Raw genomic sequence first — 24,650 nt, forward strand, 5'->3', positions numbered from 1 at the left:
ATATTCACTCAATGTAGAGTATTGCAGAGGCCAGATTGACTCAACCTAAAGCAGTCCAGAATCCATATTGACTCAATGTGGGGCATTCCAGACCCCATATTGACTCAATGTGGGGAATTGCAGAGCCTTTCAAACTCAGCTGATCACCAAGTCAAGGATATTGTTCAGCAATGTGGCCATGAGCACAGGATCACGATGCACCTATTCAGAGGCCATGATTTTCTGTCCTCTTTTTATTAATGTTGGGATATTTATTGAGCGCCGATCAAGCTTTGGGAAGCAACAGAGCTATTTACAAGTCATAGAGGCCATGTGGCAGCAGGCAATCTACAAGCGACCAGGGGAGGAAGCAGGAGAAGCAGGTTGCTCATTCTCAGGCCAGGTGCAGAGTGACTGTGAAAAAGAGGGTCTTGAGCCCCTTCCTGAAATGTAGAGGCAAACGGGTGAGTCTCGTGTTGGGAGGAGGTTCCAGAGTCTGGGGGCATGGACCGAGAAGGCCCGTCTTCTGGTTCTATCCCTCCTACACCTGCGGATGTCAAGTCTGTGCATGTCCTTACTTCTGATGGAATTATATTGGTAAACGAGCAAGGATGGTAGTTACATGAAACATTAGAACTGTATATTTTCATTAAGTTTAGAATGCAGCATATTTACGACAGTTTTAGCCATGAGGATTGAACAGTTTTTCTCAAGATGTGTCAGGTTGGTCTTCTCAAAGATAGGAACGGTTCGGAAAATACAATACTTCTTTGTGATTGGATGGTCTTTGCAAGAGATTGATTGATCCAAAATTGTGCTAGAAGATATTTGATCGCCTTTTGTGTTTTCTCTGGGAGTCTCTGGCCTACTATGATTTTTTAAAAAGAGTATGTACGTAGCGTAACAGCGTTTCAGTGGCATGCATATTTACAAACAGTCATATCCTGATTCTTTGAATAAGCTCAAGGACTCAACCAGTGTTCGCTAATTCTCTCCTAATACTAGAAAATCAGACTTATGGAGTCATCACGAGTTTGGCGGTAACCCTTGAATGCGGCGGTAACTCTATTATCGCTGTATTTAAGGGTCTGCCAAATCACAGGTTTGCGGTTTGCAGGATTTACCCCCAGTTCTGTGCTGGGGTAAATCCGCCACGAATGTGCCGATTTTCCGCACAATTACAGGGTGGTAATACCGTCAATGGTAGTCACGCCGAAAATTCCCCAATCGGACCCAATGGGGAATGGGGAATTCCCAAATGGGCACAATGGGGAATTCCCAATCTGCCAAACCTGTGATCCGGCGCTAATAACGCCGGACCCGCTGCCGGTAGCGCTATTAGCACGGGCGGTATCCTGCCCAACTCGTGATGAGGCCCTTAGTCCTGACACTGTGGGCACAGTCACTGGGACTAGAGAACAGCTGTGCACGCGGGTGGTGCACTTCTATTCTTGACTACGTTTGGGAAATGAATAGAGAAGTCAGGGAACATCATACAATGACATTTTCAGCACTAAGGATTAAGATGGATTGAGACACAATCAAAGACGTTAAGCATAAAATGCCCCCTCACCCCCACACCAAAATAAACCATATCGGGGGGACCAGATGCAGGCTGTTCTCTAAAAAAGCTATCACAGAGTTGCAGACTTGATTATATTTTGATGATGATTCCCCTGTTGACCTCTACCCTATAGCAATTCTCTCAATATCCCGTGCATTGAAATCCTTTCAGGATTGAAACTTGTTTCTGTTAAAACTGTTACAGTCTTGGCAGTCATCTGAATAAGTTTCAAATTCCTCAAAACTCAGCGGCCCGCTAAGTCGCAGATACTTTCCTGGTACTGCATCTACTTCACTGGCACGATTATTTTATTTATTATTTATAAAGTGCTGAGAATAGGACCCTAAGGTATAGGAGCGCTGAAAGGACGAACTACACTAAACAAAAACCATCACACTGAAGGGAAGCAAATGGATAGCAGGAGGGGCAAGAGAAGTTACCGGAAGAGCAATGTTTTTAAGCCACGCTTGAACCTGGTAAGAGAGTGGCAGGCCTTCATCTCAGATGGCAGTGCATTCCAACATTCAGGTGCGGGATAGGGGAGGACCCTAGAGCAAGCTGAACCGGTTTGGCCCTGGGGGCATGCAGAAGGAAGGAGATGTTGGATCTGAGCACTCTGCGTGCTAGTTGCCCGAGGAGCCAATCGGATAAGTATACTGGGCTACTTGTGCGTAATGGTCAGCACACAGAAGGTAATTCTGGATGCCACAGGGAGCCAGTGCAGGGCCTTCCTGGCCTATGAGATATGATTTTTTTGTAAACCCTCTACAGCCCGGATTTCATTATTTTGGACGGTTTGCGTATGAACGAGTTCTCCTTTGCCAATGCCTTGTAACAAGCTGGAACGATAATCCGCCTATGATAGCTCTGGCAATGGTGGCTCGGCTACTATGAGTAGGGAATGGTCTGAGGTGGGAAAAAAGTTTCAGATAATATGAGGTGGAGGAAATCAGGTACTTGACATGTGCTTTTATTTTTAGTTCCTGATCCAAGAAAAAACAGAGAGTCTTGACTTTGGGGAGGGTGGCGATGGAACATCCAGCCATTTGAAATTTGCAATTTGAAATCTGGGCTAAGCTTATTCAGCTATGGTCCTATGCCCATAACCATAAGCTTTGCTTTTGAGTCACTCAGGGCAAGACTGTTCTCCATCATCCAGATCTGGATGAGGGAGTAGGCTGAGTTGATGGATTTGGAGTCTTTGGAGTAGTTCCCTCACAGAGGTATAATGCATTGAATATCGACTGCACAGTTAGTGTAACATACCTGATTCTCATTGAGCAGCTCATTGAGCAGCTCGAATAGGAGCTTGGTGAAGAGGTTGACCAGGGTAGGGGATAAACAGGCTCCATGGGGGACTCCACATGACACCAAGAAGTCTCTGGCCACAGCATCGCCACTGAACACTCTAGCTGACCGTCCAGCAAGAAAGGATTTGACCCAGCTGGCCACAGCTGGCGAAGAACCAGCAGAGGGTAATAGCCTAGTGACCAGCTGCACATGGTCAGCCAGGTCGAAAGCCGCTGATAAGTCCAGAAGCATTGGGGGAGCTGTTCCGCCTTTCTCCTAGAGAATGCTGGTCTTCAGATCTAATAATGCTGACTTGGTACCATGGGCATCACGGAAACCAGATTGCCTCTGAGCCAGGATGTTATATTTGGATAAGAAATCCTGCACTTGATTGTAGGCTACTTTGTCCAGGATTATTTAGCAGAAATGGAGAGTTGGTAATTGGCTTGTAGTTCAAAGGGACATTAGGATCCAGTGAAGATTTTTTAATCAGAGGGGAAATCCACACTTGCTTAATGCATGGTGCCACAGTGCTGTGCCTGAATGAAGCATTAATACATTTGGTGATCAGAGGAATAAGCTGTTTTGCACATGCCCTGAGGGTCTTGGCGGGGCAGGCATCTCCCTTGCAATGAGTAGGGTTTAGCTGTTGGAGTATCACTGACACTTCTACTTCTGTAGACAGAACTCGAATGTGGGAATGTTACAGCCTGTCCCAATTGGTTCTGAATCTAACCGTGGTGTTATGCATGCAGCACGTTCATTAGCAATATCCTTCTGGATATTTTCAACTTTGTTAGCAATAGCATCCTGAATGGATGTGCACCAACCTTTGTTTTTATTAACAGCTGGTGCTAGCGGGCATGGATCTTCCAGTTCTTTAAGAACTTTGAAGAGCTCTTTAGGGGTGGAGCTGGCGATTATTTGATTAGACATCAATTTCTTAGCAAGTACGATAGCTGTCTTATGTTCCTTAGCTGCAAGATTGTAGCTGTTTCTATTCCCATCTGTGTTGTCCTTTTTCCAAATATTAAAGGCTTTATGCTTAAGGATTTTAGGTTATGGATTTCAGAAAGAATACCAAGCTTTGGAGTTCTTTTCCCTGACTATTGTGGAAAACCTGAGGATTTTCCCTCCCTACTCCCGGGGGATCTTCCAAACAGGTGGCCAGGGGAGGGCCATCAATTTTGGATCCCAACCCTGGGGGTGGACTAATGAGGGAGGATCACTTGAGAGGAGGGGCCCTTGGGATTGGGTTAGGTATTACCTGAGGGTGAGTCATGGTATTTCCCCCCTTTTCAGATGACCCCATCCCCGACATTTCCATCACCTACTGTCAACCGAACCTGTGGTTCCCACGGAGACAAAGTTTCTCCCATCGTAGTAATACCATGACGGAACACTTATACTCGAGAGAACTCTTCTCTTTCTGTGAATGTCCCGCTAACAAGACCAGGCGAGGTCAGGCCCTGGTCTACAATAACGAACACCAGAATCCAATTGAGGAATGAACTGTGTATAAAAGGTGGAACCCAAAAGAGCTCAGAGCGCAAAGAACGCAAAAAAGGCAAGGTCGAGTTCGTAAGGTGGAGTGGAAGATGCCAAGAACTGGGCAGGTGAGAACGGAACACTGATACGCTACATGGTTGCCAGTTGAAGCAGGTGAAAGTGTGGTGAGGGAGCGGTGACTCCAAGAAGATAAAAGAGTTTGTTACAGAAAGCCAGAGAGAGGGTGATTGCTCATGTCCCTGGCATAGCAAAGCGCACAGGAAAGTCTAACGGGCAGGAGGGGAAAGACCCTGACCTCAGATGAAAAGGATAACCAAGTGATAATTGTTGTGGTACAAAGAAAGCATGTGTGGAAAAGGGCTAAAAGGAAAAGACTGTAAGAACCAGAGTGCAACAGTTTAGCAGTGGTCAGGCATGGGATTGGGTAAAATCTATGCCATTTCAAATGTCTATGACGTTAAACCCGTAAAGAGGGTAAACAGAGTGGGGTAGAAACCCTGTGTGTCAAGTCAAGAAAGAGGAAATTATGTAAATCGAATTGCTAAAGTTAAAGACATAATATTTAAGAATGTTTGAACCAGAACTATGTGATGCTAAAAGAATCTTGAATCAAGAATTGGTGAATCAGAATTGTGTTATGCTAAGGAAAACATTGACTCGAGCAAGGAAGCCTGCAACGAGAACAGTGTTGATATCAACGTGTACTGTGATAAAAAGGATTTAATCAGGCGAGGGAAGATTCAGAGAAAGGTGAACCTTGCTGAAGAAGATGATCATTGAACTGCCTTTTGGTTTTGAACTATTTGAAGCAAGTGGAACCTTTGGAGACACCGAGTAACTTGAGCTTCGGAAAGGGAGCCAAGAAGAGGCTCCAAGGTCATCCCGATAATCTGCTTGAGACACTTTTATCCAATACTCTAAACATTGTTAAGTTGAGGGCAAGTTTAAGTATGAAAGACTCTTTTGTTTTGACCAACAGACTTTTGCACAATACCTTTTCTTTTTTTCCATGGTCAAGACTACACCCATTTAGAAGTAGGGCAAGATTAGGCACTCTCCAAACCCCATTTTCATAAATAAAGGTTTTGAAACTTGTACGTCTGTATCTGCGTCTTCCTCTGAGCCCCATGCCTTTCACACATTAGCACAGTTTTCTCTGGAGCCACAGTGTCAGCTGTGTGGAGCATCAGGTTCTGATAGAGCTCAGCCCGCTCCACCTTGGACTCAAACTGAGACACATTGTCCAGTGTGTGTTCTTAAAGAGGGGCGCTAATACTTCCTCAGTCAACCTGCACATGTTTCTGGACTGGATACGGATCATTCTGCTTTGATGTTATTGTTCTGCTGTGCAGTGCACCTAACTCCGAAGTGGATTAAGGAGTGATCGTACCATGAGCATGCAATTAGTTCTACGTTTTTTACTACAATTTGATGGCATTCAATCCAGTCCAGTGTCCTGCCTTTTACATGTGTGGCCTCTCGGACCTGCTGAGAGAATCCTAGATCAGCCAAAGCAGCCTCAATGGTCCGAGTCATGCCAGAGGCCCAGATTGAAATCACCCGGGACGATACATTTAGATAGTGGTATGAGCAGGGGCATCTGCAGGTCACAGAACTGTGCACGGAATTCGGGCATTATAGATGGAGGGCGATAGGCCAAAATAGAATTGATGGTAGTAATATCATTGGCCAACCATTTAACATGCAGGATCTGGCAGCTGATCAGGCCTGGAATGGCCACTTTGTGTATCTGCAGAGAGGCCTCATATATAATAGCGACACCTCCACCATGTCCAGTTTTACGATATGCTGTAAGGATTTGATATCCGGGGGGAATTGCCAGGGCCAGTCCTGGGCTGGCTGCCTCATGTAACCATGTTTCTGTGACAAGCATAATATACATTTTTTACTCAAAACCTAGTCCTCTGTGGCATGCTTCATCAGGGAGTGGGTGTTGAGTAGTAGGCCATTTAGAATTCTATGGTGCCCCTGACTAGTACCAGGCATGCTGCCAAGCCTTGTGACGTTGGCTCCATCAGCCTTGCGGGCATTGGGCCTTGGAGTCGCTTGGCAATGCTCAGCTGTAATGTTGCTGGCACAGGTGTTTGTCTCAGTATTTATACAGTTATTAGTCATCTTCCGCTCCCGAGAGGAGGTGGGTGGGAGAGATGTGTCGAGCGGTATCTCAGGTATACGGCCCATCTTGTGCATATCCCCGTCCTTCAGTAGCGCATAGTTACGATTAGTCGAAGGGGGTTCAGTATCCTGGGCGGGTATATCCATGTATGGGCTGAGGAGACCCTCCACATAGGTTTCGGGAAGGCCCTCACACATGGGTTCTAGCAGCGCTGTCTATGTTGATATAATCGTTAGGGGGTCATCAAGGAGTCGTCACAACACAGCTCTAATGCCATTGCTAGATAGCGTTTCAGAATCTCGGCTGACCTATTTACTTTAGTAGGTTCCATTTCCTGCGTGTCCAGCAGATATGGCATCTCCAATAGGGCCCAAAGTGAGTGGAACAGCAGTTACTTAGAATGATAGGACAAATGTCTGCTGTTAGTACAGCCCGCGCCAAACCCAGAAGGTGGCAGTTAACAGGTAAACAGCAGTGCACAATGTACCCAGATCCAACATTGAATCAGGTAATGCCGTGGGAAAGGAGAGTCCCAGCCAAGGGTGTTCTGGGTTGAAACATGTATGTTTGTGGCACTAATTAAGATGTTAGCCCCAATAGATTCTGCTTGCAAAATAAACAGAGAACCCACGGAGATAAGATGATAAAAGTAAATAGCAATTTAAGTGCCAGATAATCGCACAAACACATTAACAGTTAAGTGATAGCAAGTTAGCCTGAAGAGCTGTGAGGAACAGCCAGCAGTCCAATGCATTCGGCACAGACCCACGAAGACCAGCTGGGCCCAGATGCGCTGGTGCTGATGCGCCTGGTTCAGGATTAAATGGCTGCCCACTGAGACAGTTGGGAAATGAAGTCCCTGTACCTCATCAGCTTCAGTCACACAAAAAGTATTTTAACACTCATGCACACACAAACTGTAATGCAATACAGTGATATGATAATATGATATGATGTGGAATTTATAACACGCCTGTACACAAGTGTTTCTAGGCGTGACGAAACAAGGAGGTGCAAACAAAAGCAGGGCAAAATAATGATCTTACTGGGCCTTCTGTCATTCAGATTGCGCAATTGCGGGGAAGATCTAAGGGGAGAAGTGCCACGGGGAAGGGGAATGGGGTAGTGCAGTTAACTCACAAGAGCAGCCAGCGGGTGGCTCATAAGTGCAGAGAGAAGGGACTGTAGGGTTGCATTTACAGACCCTTAAGTGCTGGGGAGCCCAGAGGCAATGTGAGGGTAACTGGACATGCATGAGCCTGGGCCCGAGTTCAGAGGGTGACCAGTGCGCGGAGCAGTCAGGTGCATCAGCAGGGGAGAGGAAGAGAGAAAGCAAAAGCGAAAAGGAAGGTCTTGAGCTGCTTCCGGAACCGGAGGTGCTTCTGCTCAAGTTTGAGAGAGGCAGGGAGGCTGTTCCAGAGGGATGCCCCAGCTCAGAAGATAGCTCTGCCCCCAACTCTCTGCTTGGAGAAGCGCCTGACCCTTAGAGAATTGGAGGAGGATGAGCAGATAGCTCGAGAAGGAATAGGTTTTAGAAGAGAAAGTTGGAGGTAGAGCGATCCCATGCCCCAGAAACCTTTGTGGATGATGCAGAGGGTCTCGAACTTGATACGTGCAGCCACGGGGAGCCAGTGAAGAAATTTCAGAGCTGGAGAGATACAATCCCTGGGCTTGAAGCTAAGGACAAATCTTGCGATCCTGTTCTGCATAATTTGTAAAGGTCGAAGAGTAAAGGCAGTAAGATTTAGAAAGAGGCCCTTGCAATAGTCCAGCCTAGAGAGGACCAGAGCTCTGGAGAGAGTGAGCTTCTGGCAGAAAAGTGATAAAAAGAAGAATACCTCTGATATTTTGCCTTCTTAGAGACGTCAGAAATGCGAGCAAAGAAGGAGAGGGTGGAGTCAAAGATGACACCAAGGTTCTTAGCCTGACAGGAAGGAGCAGGAAAAGGGCCCAGAGTGTGGGGCCAGAGAGAGAGGAAAGGAGGGAACGGGTGTCCCAATGAGGAGGATCTCTTTCTTACTGGCATTAAGGCAGAGATCATGGGCGGCACACCATTCCAGAATTGCAGACAGTCTGGTATGAGAGAAGCAGCAGAGGTGGCTCAGGGGAGCCTGAAAGAGAGCTGAGTGTCATCTGCATAACAATGTAAATTGGAGCAGAGAGTAGCAATGTGGTGGGCAAGAGGTGCCAGGTAGTGGTTGAAGAGCCAGGGAAAGAGGTTAGACCATTGGGGAACACCACAAGTAGAGGGAGGGATAGAAGAGAGGAAAGACCTCAGTTGGACCTGGGAGAGTCGATCAATGAGAAAAAAGGTCAACCAGGACAGGGCCTGTCCAGTGATACCCAAGTTGTCACGGAGGCGATTAAGCAGGATGGCATGGTTGACAGTGTCAAAAGCAGAGGATAGATTGAGGAGAATGAGGACAGAAGGAAGATTAGAGTCAAGAATTGAGATTAAGTCTTCACGGGTGTTCAGGAGAGCAGTTTCTGTGCTTCTGGCAGCTCTGCAGCCAGACTGGTGGTCGTGGAGACAGCCAACAGATTCAGTGTGTAGATTAAGCTGGGCGATGACCAATGTTTCCAGGGGTTTGCCCAGGAAAGGAGTGATGGATATTGGGCGATAGTTAGCCGGAGAGGAAGGATCGGCAGAGGGCTTCTTTAGGAGGGGGGGCACAAGAGAGTGCTTAAGAGGGGAGCAGAAGGTTCCAGTGGCAAAGGAGTGATTGCAGAAATCGGCCAGGGCTGGAGTCAGGGTGTCAGTGTTTGGTCCTTGATGGTTCTAGATGAGCAGGGGAGCACCTGCTGTAATGAGACTTTCATAGATTGGACTTGTCTAGAAACATCATCAGGGGTGAACAGGAGAAAGGAGGAGGGTAAGCAGCCAGAGATGGGCCAGGGGTGTCATAGGAGGAGGAAGAGGAGGTAGAGGAAGAGAGGGTGGACAGGATGTCCTGAGTTTTAGTGGTGAAATGAGAGGCCAAGGCTATGCAGAGGGCGTGGGAGGGAACAGGAGAGGCAGAGACAGCAGCAGGATTGGCCAGCTCCCTGCAGATTTTGATAGTGCACTCCAATTCCTAATCAGCTTCCAGGAATGCTGCTTGTAAGTAGGCAGAGCCTTGTGGTACAATCTTACAAGCAGAATACCAATGCAGTGCCAGTTCACTTGATTCATCAGCTTTGTATGGGCACATTGCTTCTTACCGTCAGGAAGAAATCATTCCTCATGAATCAGTGAGAGCTCTTTGTTCATTGAATCTCGGTTTTCTTGTGGTCCTGTGGTTTAAGAAGGTCTCTTTGGGTGGTAGAACCCTTTCAGTGGCGGCTCCTTCTCTTTGGACACTCTTCCACCAACCCTGAGGTTGAAGCAGGCCCACGCCAAATTTCAGAAAGCACTGAAGACCTTTCTTTACCATAAAGAATCTGTTTGAACCAACTCCTTGTTCATCCTCTCCCTAAGATCTCCCAAAACACAGCGCTAGGATACCCTAAGGTGATAGGGCGCTATAATCATTGTAACATAACAAAACATACCAGTGAGAAAAAGAGACCGAATATTGCATAGAAAAATACAGAAGGATGAGAGATGTGATTGTGTGGGGCAAGGATCTTGCATTTTAACAGATATTATTTTCCCTCAGCGATGCTGCAAAGAGGAGAAAAGGTTTTCAAGAGCACTGCGGCTAAGACAGCTTGAATAGAGATTGAGAAACACATATTTTTGTATTTTTGACACAAGAGCTATTACGCTGAATGAGAGGATGGCCAACCGAAAAAGGAGCACAGAGGTTTTCAATTTGTATGCTCTACTTTTCATCCACATACCTTGAGACTTCCGGAGGTTTGGTCTATGTATGCCCAGCTCACTGTGAAAGGGAAGCCGGTGGGAAATACAAAACATTGTGAGTCTTGGGAAAGGTAAAGACTTCCAGACACTACATCATAGTTTCTCATCATGTGGCCCTCAGATGTTTTGGACTTCAACTCCCATGATCCCCAGGGTGCATAGCCAGAGTTTAAGGGTCTTGGAATTTGTGGTCCAAAACATCTGGGAGATGCATACTGCGTTACCATGTACTAGATCATTTCTTTGCAACTAAACTAAAACGTTTCAGGCAACTAAAAGACACATTTAATTTAGAGTCCATGGAATCAAGTAGATCTCGATAATGCTTTGCGCAATGACATGATGATGATGATGATGATATGTTATTTATAACGCACTAAATAGCCAGAGGTTTCTAAGCGCGGACCTGGGTATCGAACCTGTATTGCTCCATGTCGTTTTGTTTCCAAGGCGAGCACATTGCCTCTGAGCTATCCTCCTGTTGTGTACAAACGTTGAATTGGACAAAATAATATTGAGTGAGTTAATGCCTTTGCCCCCTTTAAGCTCAAATAAATAAATTATGCAGATAGAAGGAAGGCCTCCGCCACACCAAAAGGTGAATTTGACTTATGCATGTGCCTTAATATATTTCTATATAGCTCTTCGTGCTGGATTCATTTTGCCTCTAAGCGCTGTAATAACAGTTGCTATCAATCCCTAATGTAATGGTAATAGGCTCATTGTGCTCCCAAATCACATCCCACCCCCATGGCTTGAACAACGCAAGCTCATATTTATTTATTTATTTTTCCATTTGTATGGCACACCGAACCCTGAGGCATCTGGGTGCTGTTCTTGACAATGGTTAATACCGTAGTTACATGATTACACATATGCATGATCAAAGTTAATACATAGTTACATATTTGCACGTATGATAGTCAGTGGGAATATGCAGGCTCATCTGTAACGTAAATTGAGACATGGGGGTTACAAGTATAGTTGGGTTATAAACTGGTGGACATGACTTAGAACCGTGTTTCTTGTCTGAGGAGCTAGGTTTTCAATTGTTTTCGGAAGGTCCAAAAGGAGTTTTTAGACCTTGGTTTGTCTGGAAGGGTGTTCCAAAGTCTAGTGCCTTTTGCCGGGAAGCTACTATATTACCCTCAATGACATGTGAAGCGACCCATTGCTTCCTACATGAATTTGTGGTACGTAAACCCCAAAATACAAATACTATATTCAGTTTATCACCCACAAAAGAGAAAAGGGCTGCGGCGGCCGGCTGGGATTTGAGCTTGCGACGTGACCTGCAGGATACTTCCCTGTTAGAGGCTAGCAGTACACATCAGAACTATCCACCCGGCGTGAACACATGACCTTTAGGTTACTATGAGACAAAGATTAGGGAAAGCCTCCCAAGCTTTCCCCATTGGCTGTCACACAATCTTTAAAATTGATTATGTAGAAGTTACCCCCACACTGCACAAATAAGCCTACACCCTTCTCATTCAGGGAAGTAACAATCCCTGAAGTCCTACTAATCATGAAGCGTATCAAACCTTTGCTATGTAAAGGAGACATATGCCCAGCCAATCTAATTAAAGATTGTGCAGCTGCCCTGGCCCCATTTGTCACCACATTCATCAATGCCTCCTTCGCCAACAGCACTGTCCCATCAGCCCTTAAGGAAGCCTGGGTTCGACCACTATTAAAGAAAACTACCTTAGACCCAGACTCCCCTAACAACTACCGTCCAATCACAACCGTACCATTTCTGCTAAAGATACTGGACAGGTACAGTTGTACCTGGAAACCCACAACATATTGGGCAAATGACAATCTGGTTTCCGCCCTCGTCACAGCACTGAATAAGCCCTACTAGACCTTAAGAACCAACTACTAGAGGCCATGGACAAAGACAAACCGTCACTCCTCCTACTCTTGGATCTCTCTGCTGCCTTTCACTTAGTTGACCACAACATCTTGTGCAAACATCTATCTGACAATGCCCAATTCTCCCAAGAGGCCACCACTCCTTCTTGGAGGGCCGAGCTATGTGGGTTTTTTCCGACCAAGCTTCAGTTTCTCCAACTCCTATTGAGTGCGGAGTACCACAAGGATCCTGTACACCCCCACCCTTTACAACCTCTTTACCCTCCCACTTTTCTGAGACTTAGAAGATTTCGGCATAGCTTTCACAAACTATGCCGATGACAAACAACTTCTTCTCCCTCTAACAGGGAACTACGAACAAGACCTCAACACCCTCCAGCTAACATATGTACGCATCCAGGCTTGGATGGCAACCAATGGGCTCTGCTTGAATGGGGAAAAAACTGAAATCTTGCTAGTAGGCCCGAAAGAAGCCCTAAAAAAACTAAATGAGAAGTATAACTCATTCAGTATTGAGAACACTACCATTACAGCCTCCACCTCAGTGAAAACCCTTGGGGTATACCTCGACTCTACCCTAACAATGGACAGGCAAGTCAGCGCCATCTCATCCGCTGCTGCCCTCACCACAAAAATTATAAATGCAGTACAACCCCACCTATCGACAAGGAATCTCCTTAATATTGCGAGAGCTACAATTGGCGCAAAACTTGACTACTGTAACATCCTTCTCATAGGCACTTCTGCCAATAACATTAACAGACTACAGATTGCACAAAACAACGCCCTTAGAGCCACCCTCAGCATTACCAAGAGAGAGCACATCTCCCAGGCAAGAAAGGATGCCCACTGGCTCCCAATCAGAGAATGCATAACATTCAAAGCCCTTACCATCATACACAACTGCCTCGCCAAGACCGACCCAGCCTACCTAGTAGACAGAATACACCAGACTCCAGCCCACAGACCTAAACGTGACCAATACTCCCACCTGCTCTCTGTCCCAGCCTTCAACAGAGCTAAAGCTGGCGGCACTAGCTTTGAAGTATTAGCCCCAATAGCCTGGAACGTGCTACCCCTCAGCCTAAGAAGTGAAGAATCTCTTACAGTGTTCAGAAAGCTGCTAAAAACAAAGTTATTTAACTAACACTTTTCTACAAATGTACTGTCTCCACTCTGTTCCACTGTAACCCCTGGAACTCTCTCTCAACACTGTCACTGAACATGTACCACTTTTATCACTGTCTATGAATGACCTGTCCGACTGTACTAAGTAACTTGCTTTTACAGCGCACGATGCCTCCGGGCCGCTAATAACTTTACAAATTCAAACAAAATAAAAAATAAATAAATAGCTGACATTGAAGGCATACGTTGATATCTGGGGTCCAAATACAAATATGAAATGGGAGTGTTTTACTCCATTTGTGGGATGTTGGGAGTAAAATGATTTATTAGGAGGCAAATATGCTAATCCTATTCCCAAAGGGGTATATTTTAAGTATATATACATATATTCAAACTCTAAAACAGATATTGCTAGAAATTCATGCAAATGAAAAGGTGCATTTCTACCCTGAGGTTCCGCTCCACATCAGGCATTAATGTTATTAGAGGTCCTCTTTAGTGGTGTAAACATGTGTGACTTTGTCTCTGTCGTGGGTTTTTGGTTATAGTTGTATTCGGTCATTTTGAGAAAACAAAACTTCCCTCCCTCTCTCCTCTGCTAATCTCACAGTTGCGTGTTTGGTTTCCAGGGCCCTCCTGCATCCCTGGGGCCCTGACCTCCCAAACCAAATCGCCCCCAGCTTCTGTGTGTCCTCTGCACTTTCTATGGCTCACCCTCCGCCCTAGAGAATCGCACTTACCTTACATTGCTCTTCACCTGCTTGCTCACCCATGAGCGCCACAGCACCTATCCCATTCCCCCTCCCTTCTGCACTTGCACGTTCTGAACACTCACAAGGCATAGTAGGTTTGTCCTCCCCCACTGTATTTAATATGTGTTATGTATTTTAATTGTTTCTTATCCCTTGTCCTCTCCCTGTTGCCCTGGGGGTGCTTGGAAACCGGATTTACTTCCTATATAAGCGCCTAACAAGCGATAAATAAATAAATAAATAATACATACACAATCAATTAGAACCATGAAAATAATTCACTGGACTAATCCTGGACATGATAGTGTTTGAAAATTGCGGTCTTCGTTATAGGCAAGAGATCTGGAATGACTGACTACTCTATACCCTTATCCTATGACCTCTCGGAATAATTACTTTCTATTGGAAGGCCTCAGCTTGTGTGACCTATGCATCAGGAGGGAATCCCTGTTTTCATCTTCTTACACAGGAGATGTTAAAACACAAGGCAATGTAGATATAGTTGGAAAGGATTCAGGGTAATCCTAATGGAGGAGTTTCTGGCAGATACGTGGACGACGTCCAGAAACCGCAGTGGATATTCTGTGAGGGTGCATACATGGCTTGTACAGTCACGAAAGGAAATATTACTTGACGCTATTTGAATAGACCTGCTGAATCTCAACAGGATCACTCACTGCTGCAGTTTGTGTGAAGATGTCATCACACATCATGCCAGGTAAGTAACACATTTTAAGAATGAAGCATCTCATATGAAGCATCTCATATGTTAACATAAATGTTGACCTGTAGAAAAGTTACAAGGGTAGGGATTTCTCTATAGCATTTTCCCTCTATAATGATTTAAGAGAAGTTAGCAATTCTTAGTAGAAGTGTACTTATCTACACCGAGCAGGTAGCTAAGTGTTCCCCTTGCACATGGGACACGCCTGCAATTTCAAGTCCATGAAATGACTCAGCCCTTTATTCTTCAGAGGATGGTAAATGGAATAGCATTCAATTGGATAATAATAATGTTACTGTGATTAGAAGCAGAAGGAATCTGGCAGTAAGCACTATATATCAGCCTGATATTATCAGTTTTGATTTTTCGATTTAGAATTTTTTTATTTGTAAAGCGCCCACAACAGACTTAACCATACAGGGGCACAGTTGGAATTATCAATATAGAATAAGAGATACAAGAACTCCCTAGATAGTTGGTTTGTTACTGTGTCCCTTAAGGGTTGTCAGATAGCTAGATGATAACCTAAACAAAAAGGTTTTCAAAGCCTTCCGGAACTGAGCAAGTGTCTGGCACTCCCTCATCTTTTGTGGTATGCTATTCCATAGTTTAGGTCTGAAGACTGCACATCTCCTGTCACCTCTAGTACAAATGCTGACCGCAGGCTGCTTAGCAATAGTTGATCGCATAATTGAGCATAAGACAGAATTTCACATGTAGCGTGCCACAATGAATATTTATATTGAATAAATGATTTTAATACCTACCACCTAGGATCATGAAATCCTTTCCCTTTTGATCATCAAAAATACCCAGAAACGCTGTCTGCGCATAGACGTCATCAATGCCTCCCTGTCTCAATGGACCTGCCCCACTTCCTGGGGAACCAAAGAGATGGTCCTTTCTCAAAAAGCCAACCTCGATCTCAGTGGCCACAGCAAAGACCTACTCCATTAGTCAACTCCTCTTCCTGGAAATAATGATTGTAAAGGTAGGTGCCAAGCAAGTGCTTGCACATCTAGATACAAATAACTTACTTGAGGATGACACATTCAGATAACCTTGTTAGGGCATAGAGGGTGCCACAATACAAGAAGTATATGATTGGTAGCATGCCCTCCCTTCTGCCTTCCTTGCTTAATATGCCCACTTGACATCTCAGTGGCCTCAGAAATAGGGCATCACTCGTCATCTTCAATAGCCTCACTGCTCAGGTGGGTATCAAGGGAACAGTCCTTGCCTGGTTTATCTTCTTCTTTAAAAAATAATCCAGATATTGCCCCTTAATGCCTGCCCCCCATGTGTGGGAACTCCCAGAGCCCTCCAAGGTTGGTCTTCAACATATCCATGGAACCTTTGGGAGATCTACTTATCGATGTACGCCAGTATTCTGGTGACCCTCCGCTTTGTGTGAAGGTCCATTTCGATAAAGCCATCATTCAACTGAAAGTTTGCCGGACTGCCCATTACCCTGGAATTACCTCTACACCTCTGAAGCTGAACCAACCAAAAATGGAATTCATCCCTTTCTCTAATGGCAATCTAGAAACAGCGATCGACCAATAGATTCATGACATGAACTGTGACCCTAACCTCACCTCCTATGGACCCGCCCCCGAGAACAGCAGCACTGATGACCCCCTGAATACTTCACAGCTTATCACATGGTGCGCGATTAGCACGCTGCCTTCATGTGAATCAATAGCTCCTACGTCATCCCTCCAGGTTTGGTATCCTTGATCGGGCAGCCAACCTGTGCTGGTACTGAGCTCTCAATCCTTCCTCCCCTCTCGCCCCCTGGCTGGTGTGTGCCCCTCACCCCTCCTCTCTCTTCTGTGCTGGTACTGATCTTTCCCTTCACTCTCACCCCCAGGAAGGTTCTGGGATACCCCACACCCATCCCTATCCATTGGGCTGGGATCCCCCTCACCCATCCCATATTCCCTCACCACTCACCCCATGGCTGTTGGCTCAACATTCGCTACCTACACTGCCCCGGGTATTACCTGTTGTCGCGATCCTTCAAAAAGGGGTTGGCGCTCATGTTTTATGCCACCTATTTTGACCATATGCATTACCCTTTGTTGCCACCCTTCAAGATGGGGTTGGTGCTCATGTTTTATGCCACCAACTTTGACAATATGCATTACCTGTTGTTGCCACCCTTCAAGAGGGGGTTGGTGCTCATGTTTTATGCCACTGATCTTGTCCATATGCATTACCTGTTATTGCCACCCTTCAAGTTGGGGTTGGCTCTCAAGTTTTAAGCTACCGATTCTGACCGCATGCTCTTATGCAATGAAGCAAGTATTCTTAACAGCGCCACAATGCCCGAGGGCAGTTGTGCGCTTTACAAATACAAATAAATAAATACCCCTTTCACCCCTGGGCCAGTACTTGACCTCTCTCTCGCATCTGGGCTGGTACTGGGCACCCCCTCCTCACTGAACTTGTCGGGTGCCTTTAAAGGCTCTAGACAGAAGCCCCTCTCCCCTGAACAGCAGCATTTAAACATTGTCACCAAAAACGGCTCTGTTTTGCTCTTATTTCACATGAGTGGCAATAAATTATACACTGCAACCAAAAACGGCCTTGCCTTACATTTATGTCACATGGTGGGCAAGAATTACAACACTACAACCATAAACGGCTTTTTCTCTCGCTTGCACATGAACAGCAACTCTTTAAACACTACAAACAAAAAACGGCTTGGCTTTTTCTTTGTGTTCATGTCAAATTAAAGAACCATGGGGAAAGGGGGCCTACCCATTATCATCTATGCACAAGCAGCAATATAAATCCACCCAAGAAGGAGAAATCAAAGACTCCTGTGACCTGCAAGACAGGATTTTAAACATTAAAAGCAAAAACGGCCTGCACATGTGTGAAAATAAAAACAGCTTTAAAAAGCCACAGTGGAAAAAGATAACATTGCTCACAGGAAATGTCAGAAAGCAAAACCTGATGTGGGTGGGCTGACCAAAGCTAATTTATATTATGTTTCCCCCACCAGACTCCTGTGACCTTTGAAGAGACACTTGCTGCTGGAAAAATCAGTTCTGGCTGGGGGCAGGAAATTTCACAGTTAAAAGCTCCGGTTCCAGCTGGAAGTCGCACCTACCAGCGACCAACCCTGCAATAAAATGTGATGCTGCTGAGGGCATCATAATTCCCTGCTCTGCAGACATGAAGGCAGGAGCCCATAGATTTCAAATAAGCTATGTTCTGTTACTTTGCATTTATATAGTGCCTTATGAACCATTGGTATGATCTCAAGGCGCTGGTAGGTTCAACGGCCCTCGGGAACCGAAGTTCAAGTCAGTAGAGAGAAGAGAGAGCTATAAGGTGCGAGTGAGCACCGGATATGTGTGCAGTTGGTGTGGCATTCGTGTGATAGCTGCTTCTTAGTGGTAGGTGTAGTGGGTGAGAGATCAAGTGTATGTGTTCGTTCTGGCAGGTTGTTATCCAGACCTATTCTGGCTGTGTTAGGCCTGAGGAGAATGCCTAGGCTGGAGAAGGTGTAACCAGCTATGTTTAGTTAGGATGATGGGAGTATGAGGCAAATGATGATATGAGAACAGCTATACCGAATGGTGTCATAGTATCGCCGTGTTCAAGTTGAGTGGTGGTGTAAAGAAGAGAGTAAGCGTGGGGATGTGATATGGTGGTTTACCTTAGGTGCTTGAGCTCGAGCACTCTCCAATAGTTCTATGTACTCTAACTGTTCCAGGCTTTACGACTGTTTCAAGCACTCCAAAACGTTCCATGCAAGTCAAACTGTGCCATGCACTCCAATCCGTTCCATGCACTCCAAACCGTTCCATGTACTCCAAACCATTCCATGTACTCCGATTTATGCACTCCAACCATTTTATGCACTTCATAGCATTCCATGCACTCCAATCATTTTTTTTACAGTGTCCATTCTGTGCCCTCTGGCTGTTCCGTGCATTCCATGCGTTGCATGTACCTGCTCAGTTCTATGCGCACTATCAGTTCGATAAGTACTATGAATTCCTTCTGATCAATGCACTTCGTCCGACCTATGTATGTTATCCCTTCATCATCCGGTCTGCTCCTTTCATTCGCTCTAACCACGTTATCCGTTCTCCATGCATCACTCCTCCACATACTTGACCTGTTCCATATACCCTCTTTCACCCGTTCCATCCACATATGTCATCTGTTTATCCACATACATTATCCGTTCGTCCACCTACTTCATCCGTTCCATCCACTTCACCCGTTTCATACACAAACTTCAACCGTTCCACCCACTTTACCTGTTCCACCCACTTTACCTGTTCCACCCACTTCACCTGTTCCACCCACGTCACCTGTTCCAACCACTTCACCCGTTCCATCCACATACTTCACCCGTTCCATCCACATACTTCACCCGTTCCATCCACTTCACCCGTTCCACCCACTTCATCCGTTCCACCCAGCTCATCCGTTCCATCCAAAGCATCCGTTCCACTCAGTTCATCTGTTCCACCCCGTTCCATCCACATACATTCACCTTTTCCAACCCCATACTTCGTCCGTTCCAACCACATATTTCACTTGATCCATTTACTTCACCCGTTCCATCCACACACTTCACACGTTCCATTCAACATACTTCACCCATTCCTTCCACATACTTCACCGTTCCGTCCGCATACTTCACCCGTTCCAACCACATACTTCACCTGTTCCATTCTCCCATTTTCTCCGTTCTTCCACATATTTCACCTGTTCCTTCCACATACTTCATCTCTTCCATCCATATACATACTTCTCCTGTTCCATCCATATACTTCACCTGTTCCATTCACCCACTTCACCCGTTCCATACACCCACTTCACCCGTTCCATCCACATACATCACCAGTTTGCTGTACACTCTACACCTGCTCCACACTCTACACTCTACACGCACTCCACACTTTACACTCTACACCTGCTCCACACCCGTTCCACACTCTACAACCGCTCCACACTCTATACCCGCTCCGCATCCGCTCCACTCCCAACATCCACTCAACACCCTACATCTGCTCAACACCACCACACCCTACACCCGCTCAACACCCTAAATCTGCTCAACACCCTACATCCGCTCCACGCTATCATCCACTCCACAGCCTACATCTGCACCACACCCTACATCCGCACCACCCCTACATCTGCTCCACGCTCTCATCTGCTCCACGTTCTCATCTGCTCCATGCCCTCATTCATTCTGCGCTCTCATCCGCTCTGCGCTCTCATCCGCTCTACGCACTCATCCGCTCTACGCGCTTCATCCACTCCACTGACTTCATCCGCTCAAGCGACTTCATCTGCTCCACTCACTTCATACATTCATCCTGCTTTATCGGTTCAACCCATGTCACATGTCCCAGGCACTCGATCCGTTCCATGTTCTCTATCTGTCCCATGCACTACACCCGTCTCATGCACTTGTATTGTCTATTTTATTTGATCCATTTATACCATGCATTCTTACATTCCATGCCATCTATACGTTTCATGCACTCTAGATGTTCTGTGCACTCTGTGCACTCATCCATATCCTGTATTCATCTTTCCATCCTCTCCATTTTATTCCTCTCGTCCATTTTGTTCCTGTCGTCCATTGCAATCATTTAATCATTTCATCCATTTCATTAATTTCAATCACTTTACTGCTTTCATACAATTTATTCTTTTTATCCACTTCACTGCTTTGGTCCACTTTACTCATTCTATTCTGTTTGTCCTTTTTAGTTCACATTAAAGGTTATTAGTTTTCAATTTCTTGCTTGGATCTTGATGTTGGATTGTTATTTATTTTATTGTTATTTATGATCTAGTAGTTTGGGCTAGTTGAATTGCTGTTATCCACTGTATTCCTCTCGTTCACTTTGATCCTCTTGTCCATTGCATTTATTTCATCCATTTCATTAATTTCTGCCACTTTACTGCTCTCATACAACTTATTATTTTTATCCACTTCCCAGCTTTGATCCAAAATGTGGCTACAGCGCGATCAGATGGTGTGAGCCCTTCCTGCACCCACTACAAAGAGCAAACTGCAAAGTTCAAAGGGACTCATAAAAATCTCTGGTGACCGGCTGAGCCCAGAAGAAGACAGATGGCTGTGTGGGATGAAGCAGCTCTTCCACAGGTGGAACAAGACACTCCCTATTGACATTAAAAGACTGATTTAATTTTAGGCATGTTTCACAGCAATCATAATGAGGATTCATTTCATTTTATGCCATTTTTTCATGTAATTTCCAGGCGGTTTTAAAAACATAAATTGCATTTCCATAGGACTTTGAGGACTGAAATGGCCAATTAAGACTAGTTTCTGGATGATCTGAATGGTTGACAAATATGACAGTTGGCGAAAAGATGGAAAATGAAATTAGGAATAGGCATGATCCTTTGCATATTCATAACTGTTATACATTTTATGAAACTGACAAAAATGTGCCAAATGGCCATGCTACATCATATGGATTTGGTGATCAACTTATCTAAGTCCCCATGACCAGTTAAAAAACAGCATATCTGTTTCACATGGCACTGGCTAGTATAATTATGAAGTTATGAGACATAACTAGTTTTTGCCAAAAAGTGGTAATGAGAACAAAGAATTGTAATAAATGAAAACAGACATATGATGCTCTCTTCCCTTGAACCAATCATGCCAGGGACGGAGAGAGGAATGGTAAACTGTCCTATCTGAGCGGCAGTGGTAATTACAGGGTACTCCCCCTAGATTGTAAAGTTAGTTATGCCATTTTTTGCTATATTAGGGGTCTGTACTAGGTCAGAGAGAGACACACAAAGACTGGGAGACAGGAGAAGGAGGACGAGGAGAAGGCTGCTGAACCTTACCATTTTTGAGAGTGCAGAGGCCAGACCCCTTGCCCTAGCTGTCCAGAGTGCCCTGAGATCCAGCTGGCTTTCCTGAATCCTAAACCAAGGCTTGCTTTGTAAGTAGTATATAACCCCAGTCCTAAATTGCGTAAACCCCTTTATTTTTGAAGTAGTACATTTAATCCAGTACCCCATTGAAAACCCAAAATTGCCAGTGTAATCCAGTCATCTCCCCCAACAATAATCTCTTATTTGCTTGTGTATGTTAGCATAGCTCAGTGTCTGTGTAAATCCTTAGTATATTTTTAAGTAAATCAATGAATTCCCACATTGAAATTCACCGTACAGGATTGTTGCAATTCGAAATCAACCATCTTGTTCCTGGTGGTTGTATTTGTTATAGTCATTAAAGTATTGCCTCAAAAGAATGAGTCTCCTTGTAACTAAAAACCGAATTTGTCCGTATATTGTGTGCATTACCAAACAAATTCCTATTTGCATCTGTGCTATTAAACCCAAACCGTTGTTCCCATTATGAGCAATCCTTTTTACCTAGAAGTCTACCTGTTATATGCCTCTGTCCTTGTCATTGAAAACAGATTTTCCTATTGTAAACTAAACCCCTCCACTGAGCTGCCTGTCATTGTAAACGTCCAGTATAAAAGAATTTCCATTTGCCACTGGATTTTCCCTTTGCATTTGCTTTTTCTCAAAACCGATTTTCCCACTTCATTTCTACTGTGCCCTGGTGCGCTGATTAGTATTCTCTAAACTTTGCCTATCTCCTAAGTGTAAGCAATACGAATTTCCTTCTATTCCCTCCCCTGGAAGTTGTAATTCCATTGTGTCATTTTGCTCCAAAAACGGCTTTGCCCTTTCTTTGCTGACTTCCCATCTTGGGCTGGTGGGCTTTGCCCCACAACCAATTTCCCCTCTATATTCCTGCTTCTTGCCACTGCCTTCCATTCAAAAGAATCAAGTTTAATTGATGTTTGGGGGTGAGTGTTGCAGGGGGAGTGCTAAACTGTTGGTGTTATCACTTGGTGGAAAATTGTTCTTTTTCTGTTTTGCCATTAAAGACCTCAGTGAACTGTAATAGGATATCTTAACCTAGTTGTTCTGTAGAGATCATTGCATTTTGTGTTGCCACAACATTGAAGGCTGTGAAATTGTTTGACTTTCCTGTTTCATTAAATAATAAATTAATACATATCTTCTTGATACTCACCGGCCTGATTCCTGGTCCATTGTGACATGGGGTGTTTGTGGAGGTTGGGTGCGAGACGGGTTGGAGGCCTACTCAAAAAGAATCCATAGTATATTGAAAATAAAAAGCGTTTTATTGAGCACCACATTCATTGTCGGGGAAGGAGTCCCTGGCTGGAGTGTGCCGTGTAATAAAACTGTGACAAACCTTGGGATACGTTTGTGCTCCCCTTCTTTCATTTATGTCAACACATGCACAATGTATCCTTTTCTCCCATTAGTTTGTGTTTCTTTCTATACCAGCGTCTCCCCTATGTTATAAGGCACCAGAATGCCACCATCATTCTTTGTCTTATGTACCTTGATTTTGATCAAAACATCTTCTGTCACCAATAAATACAAATTACAAATACAAGATCCCTTTGCTTCATCATTAACTCAGTGCTTGCCTAATCATCAGAAAAAGCGGCCAAAGTGCCGGGTACCATCTCTTTTACTCTTCTGAAAAATCAAGTCCTACCAACCAATTTCATAACGATAGTCCATGCACTAGTCGTTCTGCATGTAGCTGGCAGGACCGCCCACCTGAGCTGTCTCCTTGACTCCGCATTATTCCCAATCAGAGAACCTCTCTAGCAGCTGCCTGTATCATCACTAGCCTTGAACTACATCCACAGGATCTACAACCCCCTGTACACCAAATAAGACAAGCGCCAACCCTAAATTGCCTTCAGAAAACAGCTGAAGACTTTCTTCTTCAGACAATATCTTCTGGGACATCTCCAAAATGTTGAGTGTCAGAATCATCAAGTAGATTCTGAATCCCACTGAGAGAGTTGCTAATTGGATTCGGGTGTGGAGGAGGTTGGGGAGTCAGATCTGCTGCCGGAGTAGATCACAGGATTACATTGCAGAAGGGAATGGAGAGGAAGCCGGCTCGTGGTGAGTAGGTCCTGGGAACTAGTTAAGGGGAGCAGGTGTAGGTGCTCAGCATGGCTGCACGGTCAGTGGTGGGTAGAGGCGGGAGGGAGGTGTTTGGAAGGTGGCATCCAGGTCTTGGAATACTGTATAAACATACTATTGTGTGCTTCCTATGATGCGCTAACGTGAGCTACCCATGGCAACTTGTGCGGCCATGCTTGTAACTTTTATTATTGGCACCTGAATTAGGGAGACAGCCTATCAGCTCCCTCCAATGCCGGGCTGGAACCACCACAGTACGCACCGTTATAGGTCTGCATTTTGAGGGAGCTGCTCCATGGGCCCCACCGTCTTCTCCCTGCTACCCCAAAAAAGACATGCTCCCCTACTTACCTTCTGGTCTTCTACAATGGCTCAGGCCGCTGACACCTCCGCAGGGGCAATGCCAGCAGGCTGCCTCCCCTTCCTCTAGCAGTCTTCCATTGCCAGTGAGAAGGCACTTGCTCCAGAGCACCTCATGTATCTCATCTTTGGCATTCCTTCCCTTGATGAAAGGAGCACAGTGCGTGCCTGTTCATTCAAGGGCACAGTTTGTTTTTGTTTACATTTGATGGCCGGGGCACCAGTGATCCAGGGTTGAATATCGGTTTCTAAACCATCAATCAGCCCCACACCTCTAGTACACCAGAAGGGATCCAAACAGATTGGAATAACAAGCAAATTATAAACCTCCTTGTCCAATCTTTGAAAAGTGGACGGAATGGCAGGCTTATCTCCGAAAGGTCATGGATCATCGCTTAGTTGCAACACAGCGAAAAAACAATTATTACCCAATGATTAAAGGGACTGTCCAGTCAGGGCTG

The 24,650-nt window shown here is 45.2% G+C and overlaps 1 long non-coding RNA gene across 1 annotated transcript in view; it reads left to right on the forward strand.

Annotated features, from left to right (window-relative positions):
• The window catches only part of LOC138528663 (uncharacterized), a 143,489-nt gene extending 120,612 nt beyond the window's left edge, over window positions 1-22,877 (forward strand). Inside the window, exon 2 of the long non-coding RNA XR_011284199.1 lies at window positions 20,793-22,877. This is a non-coding gene — a long non-coding RNA (uncharacterized lncRNA). The remainder of the gene's footprint in view (window positions 1-20,792) is intronic.
• The last annotated feature ends 1,773 nt before the right edge of the window (window positions 22,878-24,650 follow it).

Source organism: Ambystoma mexicanum, chromosome 7q (genome assembly GCF_040938575.1).
Source record: "Ambystoma mexicanum isolate Mex_15411 chromosome 7q, UKY_AmexF1_1, whole genome shotgun sequence".
NCBI lineage: Eukaryota > Metazoa > Chordata > Amphibia > Caudata > Ambystomatidae > Ambystoma > Ambystoma mexicanum.